Source organism: Erpetoichthys calabaricus, chromosome 9 (assembly GCF_900747795.2).
Source record: "Erpetoichthys calabaricus chromosome 9, fErpCal1.3, whole genome shotgun sequence".
NCBI lineage: Eukaryota > Metazoa > Chordata > Cladistia > Polypteriformes > Polypteridae > Erpetoichthys > Erpetoichthys calabaricus.
In genome coordinates, this window is record NC_041402.2 from 166,100,498 (window position 1) to 166,109,668 (window position 9,171).

The following is a 9,171-nucleotide window of genomic DNA, read 5'->3' on the forward strand; positions in this document are numbered from 1 at the left end:
ACTGTATATCGAGTATATAATCCTTCCATTCTGAAAAAGTAGAGGATGGCATGTACATTGCACGGGGATGAATAAATCAACAATAACATTACTATCGAACTGAATACATATAAAATACCACAACCAGCAACTGCGGTAACAGGATGGTGATCAAATATATCAAACATTTCCATAACACTTGGGTATTCCACCCCGCCAACACCACTCCCACTCCGACTAAACTGATTTGTAAAATAAATAGGTTTGTCTGTAGGTGATGCAGTGGTAGCGCTGCTGCCTTTCGTCACAGATACAAGCCTTTATGTCCTGGTGCTTTAACACATTCTCAAGCCAAACATAAATTAACTGATCATCAGATTTAAAAAAACCCAAAGTGAATTAAAATTGCACAGCATACGGTATTGTTCAGAATTTGAAGTCAGCACTACATATTTTTCCCACTAGATGGTGCTAACAGCAAACTCTAGGTACACAATACAATACATTGTATTTTTTAAAGATAAACGGCTTTCTAATATCAAGCGTAATTTTATAGTACAGATATTACTTTCAAAATGTATAATAACGATGAACATTGATAAGAATGGTCATATTGTGTTATTCGAATCTAACAGTGGGAAATTTAAGGTGCACTGTGTAGATGGATGCCAAATTCAGCTTAAACACAAGAAGAAATGGTCATGGTGCAAGGAATGTTCTCTGAATTAGGTGATGACAAAATGATGTCCCTCAGTGATCAGTGCTAGTGCGAGTGCTCTTTTTAACACAAATAATCTTGATAAGAATATAAATAACTAGCTAGATAAGTTTACAGATCATACCTAAGTAGGTGGCAGGGAAGATTATTTAAAATTAGCTGAAATATTACAGAAGGAAGGACCTGGACAGAATGCAGAGTTGGGCAAATGTGTGGCAAATGAAATTTAAAATAATTACGTGTAAACTATTGCACATAGGAAGAAAATAATGCTAGATTTAAATACATAATGAGTGTCTGAAACTTGAAATCTCACCTTATAAGAAGAACCTGGGAGATGTAGTGGACTGCTCACTGTTTAGATCATGTACAGTGTATAGCACAGGTTGAGAAGGCTAATAGGATGTTAGGTTTTATAGTTGAACATATGGAGGCCGAGTCAAGTGAAGTTTATGCTTAATGCACTAGTGAGGAGTCATCTGGAGTGTTGTGTGCTATTTTGGTGTTTCTATTGCAAAAAAAGGCCTTGCAGCTCTACATAAAGTCCACAGAAGTGCAACTAGTTTGATTCTGGGAATGCAGGATGCTTTACGTTTAAGGCAATGGAGATTAAGAGGCAGGTATTCAAAACTATCCAGGGAATTAGTACAACATATCTACTGTAAGTTCTCATGCTAAAATTAGTTCTTCAAAATGACCATGGAGACACAGATAGAAATTTGTTAAATGTAAATGTTAAACATTTTTTGTTCCCACAGAGAACTATAGACACAAGGAAAAATCAATTAAGACGTATGGCAGATTGTAATCCTTGAGTTACCTTTAAAAGCTGACTTGATGTAGTTTTAGAGTAATTAGGTGAATATGATTGATGAGCTTTGTTGGGCTGAATGATCTGTTCTTGTCAAAATTGTTCTAATCTTCAGATATATTATAAGCCAATTTCATTAAATGTCAATTTGCAAATGTTCAAAGAAGTAGAATTCTCATTCCATACAATGATCCTTTAGTTCAATATACTTTGTTTCATTTTATTTAAACATCATCAGCATCAGGAAGAAGCTAAATGCTAACACTAGAGTGTCACCAGCCCATTATTGGTTCACCCACACACATGCTAAGAATCACTCATATGGATTCCCAATAACCTGCTGCACACATCTTTAAAATATGAAGAGAAAACCAGAGGACCCAGAGAAAAGCCATGCAGCCAGAGACGGCCATAGGAGTGTGCGGGGCCTATGGCTGACCAACCCCACGCGGGGCCAGTTACATCAAATGCTGTTACCGGTATGTGTGGACTGTATAAACTTGCGTGCAAATTTATCAAAATATATCAGAATCAGAATATCTTTATTGTCATTGTAACAAATACAATGAAATTAGGTGTAGTCCCTGCGGTGTCAAAATATAAATAGATATAATTACAAAAGGATAGGAAAGTATAAGAAGAAATGAGGTAGAACACAAACATTCAACATAAGACCTTAATTGCACATGAAACACTATTGCACAGCCTACAGAGAGGAGGTGCTGGCACTGAGTAATTGGTGCCTGGATAACAACTTATCTCTTAACGTCAGCAAAACCAAGGAGATGATCGTGGACTATCGGAAACAGCAAGGCGGTGAACACCAGGCCATCTACATCAGCGGCACAGAAGTTGAAAGGGTTAACAGCTTCAAGTTCCTCGGAGTAAACATCACCGAGGATCTCTCTAAGACCCTTCACATAAACACTATGGTCAGGAAAGCTCGCCAGCGGCTCTATTTCCTGAGGAGGCTGAGGAAGTTTGGCATGAATGCCAACATCACCTCAAACTTTTACAGGAGTGTGGTCGAGAGTCTGCTGATGGGCTGCATTACCGTCTGGTATGGGAGCTGCTTTGCCAGCAGCCGGAAATCACTACAGAGAGTGGTGAAGGCGGCAGAGAACATCACGGGCAAGAGTCTCCCTGCCATTGAAGACATTTACCTCAATCGGTGGTTGCGCAAGACAAGCAGCATCATAAAGGACCACAGCCATCCAGCACGCCAGCTGTTCTCCTTGTTACCGTCTGGCAAATGATACAGGAGTCTGGCTGCTCAGACTACAAGACTTAAGAACAGTTTTTACCACCAGGCCATTTGACTCCTCAACAGCAACACCTCAACACTTACATACACTTACATTACATCTACATTGCATTACATCTACATTGCACTACTCACACACAAACTGTACCTGCACACACTCTGAATACTGACTGGAACATGCATCTGTACTTATAAAACATTATCTGTGCAATAACTGTCATTTGTACTTGCTGCTCATTCAACTCATATTGCTCTATAACTTCTTTTAAAACGTACACATTTTATTTTATATGGCAGGTCTATTTTTAACTTGTAATTTTTAAATTATTTTTAGCTTTATTAGATCTAGGCTGAGTGACTTGTTTTTCTCGTCATACACATTTCATTGTAATGTTGACCCTGCGTTAACCTATATATGACAAATAAACCTAAACCTAAACCTAAACTTAAACCTATTGCACTGCTGCATTGGAGGTGATTAGGTGGCATTCAGTGCCCAAATAGCAACAGGGTAGAAACTGTTATTCAGTCTATTAGTGTTTGTTTTGATGCTCCTATATCTTTTGCCTGATGGCAACAGTTGGAACATGTCATGAGTGGGGTGTGAGGAGTCTTTTAAGATGTTTTCTGCTTTCCTGAGGCTGCAAGAGCTGTGCAGTTCAACCCAAGAGGGTAAAGAACAGCCGATGATCTGCTGGGCTGTCTTTACAATTCGCTGAAATATAACAATATAATCCATTAAAAAAGTACAATTCATAATTCATGACAATCCCACAACAGTGCAAAATATGATGCGGTGTCATGCAGAAATTAGCAGGGCCTCTTTTAGAAAGTACCCAAATTGCAAGTATACCCTGAGTCTCGATATGCAGGATGTCGTAGTCTTAACTCAGTTTGATGTCTTGTCAGCCGGTTATCATTAGCGATACATGTTTTTGTGTATTAATATTCAGACATGTTTATGGCCTACAAATAAAATGTGAGTTTCAGTGTTTCGACAAGAAGTGTGAAATTAATGTAGAGGCATCGTCATGAAATCTCTTACCGGTTTCCAGGTTCAGAGACAAAAATCCACTTTTCTTGCCTTCAGATTGGAAAAGTTGTTGATGACATCTTTATAGTCTAATCTGGATGCAATTAATTTTTCTCTAGGATAGGACAAGATAGGATTGCCAGACCACAAAGCCTGTCTTGAGACATGGTTGATCTATGGTTGATATACTTGATATAAAGTGCAATATAAATAAAATTTATTATTATTATTATTATTATACTGGAGAACATAACTTGACAAATCCATTTGAACAGGACACACAGACTTCAAAAGCGTGGCCCCATTAGGCACGGGGCCTAGGGTGGTCGTCCCACTTCACCCCCCAAACACCACTCTTGCATGCAGTTCTTGAGAGGAGGTGGAAATGCTGCACAGATTGTGTCACATACAGTACTCAAACCCACCACTGTGTGGTGACATGTTGTGTCACCTCACCATCATCCCCCAGTATATTAGAATGCAAGCAGAAGTGAACATTTAATGAATTATAAAAAAATAGTATTAGTAAATGTAGAATTTGCTACTGCAATAATTTGATCTGTATGTTCCTTCTGGGTAAGTACCCTAAAGCCTGTTGCATAGGTTAGATGTAATCAATGTGCAACATCTTCTTTTGCAATCCCACCTGTAACAGGAAAAGCTTGGAGAAACAGTTCATCGGCCACTAGTGAAGACCGGCATTAGATTCGACTATTAACCTAATTAATACATTTTTGGGATGTCTCATTTGAGCACAGGGACTCTGGAGCAATGAAGCAGCTGCACTGATCATCCTCCTGAGATCCTAGATCTTTTAATTTTACTTTTGAGCTCGTCTCTGGTTGAAGGTGATTTTGAATCAACTGCCGAATGTAATACAGTACATCTCCTTGTATTAAAAGTGATTGAAAACTCAACTCGTTTCTAGAAATTTATCTCAAAGATGTAAAGGACTAGTTTGATACACAGAGCTACTATTGTCTGGTGCACATTTTTGGTACTTTTACTTTTCCCTTATGTGCATTTATGGAGTTCGCTGCTTTTGGTATTAACAGAAGCACAGCCTGGTAAGCCACAAAATTTCTCTGTGGTTTATCAACTTCAACAGACTGCTGACATCTTAAATGTGCAGGATGTGGATCAAGGTGAATTGCTATATATATATATATATATATATATATATATATATATATATATATATATATTTATATATATTGTCACAGGTGGCTGGGGGGGCGACCCGGCCAGGATGCCCCGGAGGACCGGAGGAGGGCTTATGCCTCCCCCAGACCATGTGGGGGCGGCCGCCCTGGTGGCCATGGGGACCACGGATACAGAGCTTTGAAGCTCAACCCTGTATGGGCCCGTCATCACTGCCAGAGGGCACCCCAATGCGTAGGGGGCCCTGGACCTCAGCACTTCCGCCACACCCGGATATTATAAAAAAAAAAATCCTGGAAAAAAAAGCAGGGTGAAGATACGTGATCTTCTTGGAAGACATTTAAAAGACCCGCGAGACAAAAAAGACTGGCCACGGAGCGTCTCGCGGGGACCGTAAACATGAGACTTGGTGTCAAGAGATTGTCCCAGGGCCATTTCGCGGGGTCATGGAACATGAGATTCTTGCAAAACACGCCCTTCTTATCAAATAAGAGCACGGCCAGCCAGCAAAACGCTCAGACATGTAAATGCACGTAGCACACACAGATCCTGTGCTCTCAGCACATATAAAGCGTATAAGGACAATACTATCTAGATGAAATAGCAGCGCGGAGAAAAGAGACCGAAAAGCGTTGAAGAGAAATAAGGCAGAGAGATTATGAAAGCAGTGGAATTCGAAAAGCTCAAACAAACGATGACACGATACACATGCAGAGAAAGGTACAGAATATGAAAGCAGTAAAATTCGAAAGTATTGTAGCATCCCAGCCAAGTTAAAGCCTTTTTTGTTTTAAGTAACTGTTAGATCTGATTGAGGGAGGGCGGAGTACAGCACGGAAGACTGATAGCGGGATATTGATTGCTGTGGTAAGAGAGGGGCGAGACCCGGGGGAGGAGGGGTCGGAGAGGGTGCTAGAAACTTGTGTTTGGGGTTACGAAGTCGACGATTGTTCAAACAGAACTTTTGTGACACTTTATTACGTCAGTCGCTACAGTATAAAATAAAAGATAGTAAAGATCGCATTAGCGCAAACAAAAGGTAATTAATCACCAGAACCAGGTGTAATTGAAAAAATAGCAGGACAAATCGAGGTCAGAAATAAAAGGCAAAGAGTGGAAAACAAAGTCTTTTCGCCTTCACAACTTCATAAACACGTTCACAAACTTACACATGCAGAGCAGATCATGAAAGCAGTGGAATTCGAAAGGCTACAAAAAAACGTATGCGCGATACAAATGTGGAGAAAGTTAAAGAATATGAAAGTAGAAAAATTAGAAAGTATAAAAAAGGAAGTAAAGATCGCAGTAGCGCAAACAAACGGAAATTATTACTCGAAAAAGGGACAATAATCACCACAGACCAGGTGTAATTGAAAAAAAAGCAGGACAAAGTGAGGTCAGAAATAAAAGACAGAGTAGAAAACAAAGTAAAACGTCATAAAGAGGTTAAAAAACAAGGGGGGCAAACACATGAAGAGCAGGTTAGAGATAATGAAAACTGGAATTCAAAAGCCTCAAAAAAACGTAGGCGCGAAACACATGCAAAGCAAGATACAGAATATGAAAGCAGAAAAAAATGACAGTGTCAAAAAAAAGAAAGTAAAGATCGTATTAGCGCAAAGAAAGAGAAATTATTACTCGGAGAAATAATTAAAAGGCGAATAGAGATCAAATATATGGACACTGGTGATATGTCAGGAGTATGTAAATATTGTAAGGCTTTGAAGTTTAAGTCAAGAGAATTTCAAAAAAGGAAGTTCACCTTACATGCATTTATTGGTTACTTTGTAAAAAAAAATTATTACCTGCTGATGATGTTGATCGTTTTGTCTGTGCTGAAATTTCAAACAGAAACCTATCCTGAATTATGGTACAAAGCCATTAAACACATGTCTCACTGACCTAATTTAAAAGATTCAGCATATTGGGACCCGAAAGATTCCAAATACTGTTTTTTACATAAGTTCTGAAATAAAAGTGAAACTAATGAAATAGCAACAATTCAAAGAAAAAAAAATCTTAAAAGTGTGTATCCGGTAAACCAAACACGGGGGTTGGAGAGCGAAGTGAGCAGGGGGCGAAGCCCCCTAGTATATATATATATATATATATATATTGCATGTAATGTATAAAGATGAAAAGGCTGGCATTCACACATATACAAATATACTGGACATTCAATTCAATTCAAACCATTCCTTCATCATTCTAATAGGGGCATTTGCTTTGTCTTTTGGATTATGTTAAAGAGTCCAGGAAATTACATTAGAAGTCAACAGAAAAAACTATTCAACCATCAAATATGGTATGGACATGGTACAATAAAACAGTGGTGAACATAATATACAGTATATGATACAATGTTGTAATACTTATAAAAAGCTAATCCATCGTTAAGACTGAACCAGTCATTAATAAGAATGATAGATTTAAAGACCACAAGTTAAGCCTGCAGATGCCTATTGAAATGAAATTATTGGAAAGCTTAATTGTAGTTAAGATTACAGAATGCTTGAACTGGTCATTTTTTATCTAGAACCTTAGATTTGATGGCTACAACTGGAAATTTGAATAGATGAGTCCCATCTAAGTGACTTCGTCCTACTTTCTGCATCTCTTGCTCATTATACAGTTCTGTCATGCTCTGTCTTTTAGACATTAATCACTTCATTTCACAACTTGATTATTCCTGTTTTTGTTGCTAACATTAAAAGCTTGAAACCAAGTGTGCACAACATACATTGAAAGAGACTCAGACACAAAAAAGGCTAGCAGAAATTGGCATTTTGCAGCTTAACATTTCATGTTTTACACCCATATTCTCTGTTGTGATTTAGAAGTAGTTTTTGAGTCTGTGATTCTATAAAAAAAAATCATTACAAGTTTCAACAATTTTATTGGTCTTTGATAATTGTCTTTTGTAGGTGCTTGATGTTTCTCCTAAAATCAATAATTCTTCCTTTATATTCATCCATCCATCCATTTTCCAACCCACTGAATCCGAACACAGGGTCACGGGGGTCTGCTGGAGCCAATCCCAGCCAACACAGGGCACAAGGCAGGGAACCAATCCTGGGCAGGGTGCCAACTCACCGCAGGACACACACCCACACACCAAGCACACACTAGGGCCAATTTAGAATCGCCAATCCACCTAACCTGCATGTCTTTGGACTGTGGGAGGAAACCGTAGCGCCCGGAGGAAACCCACGCAGACACGGGGAGAACATGCAAACTCCACGCAGGGAGGACCCGGGAAGCGAACCCAGGTCCCCAGATCTCCCAACTGCGAGGCAGCAGCGCTACCCACTGCGCCACCGTGCCGCCCTCCTTTATATTTTGTATTAATAATTTTTATGAAGGAGATATGCCAGTTAACAAAAATATGAATCATTTAGGCATCATTACATTTGTATGTATTTCATGTTTTACTGAAAAATGTATTGAATATACAAAACAAGTATAAGAACATACACAGAGAGGAGTGCCTCTTGAGGATGCCATGAGAGCACCATGTCTTGAGGATAGACAACTGTGTACTCTCACTCTGTGGGTCATCTCTGTCCAAAACTTCAGTCAGCCAGGCTACAGCCAAGAATGACAATTTTCAGTGGTGCTTTAATGACACAGCATATTATTAAAATTAAACTTTAAATTAAATGATAATTGCAACTCATTTGAAATCTAAACAATTAGCTTCTTATGTTGGTATAGAGATTCAACCACAAAGTTAATGTCTTCCCTGTCCCCCTTCTGCTTTTTGGCTAATTCATGCTGTTTATGCTGAACCTTACAACTGTCACTCTTTTTGATTGCTTATTGAAGTGCTGACAGAATGTAATTTTAATACCATAAAACTCAGCTGCGCATTATTCTAACCTCAACTTTTGCATATGACTAACTGAATAAAGCTATGCATGGAGGAAAGAGGAAATGCCATTTAAAGTGCACCACTTCTCTGGGTGTGCATCAGAAACTGCATTCTGCCCACAGATCTCTAGCCTCTGGTACAGTCATCATTTCAGTTTGCAAGAATGAATGTTTGGATGTGTACATTTGAGACTGTACATTAACAGCGCTCTTTTACACCATTAGAGACCAGCTGAAAGGTAAACTTTGTGTGTGAAGATATTAACCACAAAGAGCAGTGACATCTTTTGATTGGCCTGAGGTGTTTCTTACATAGACAGCAATCTCTTTAGGTG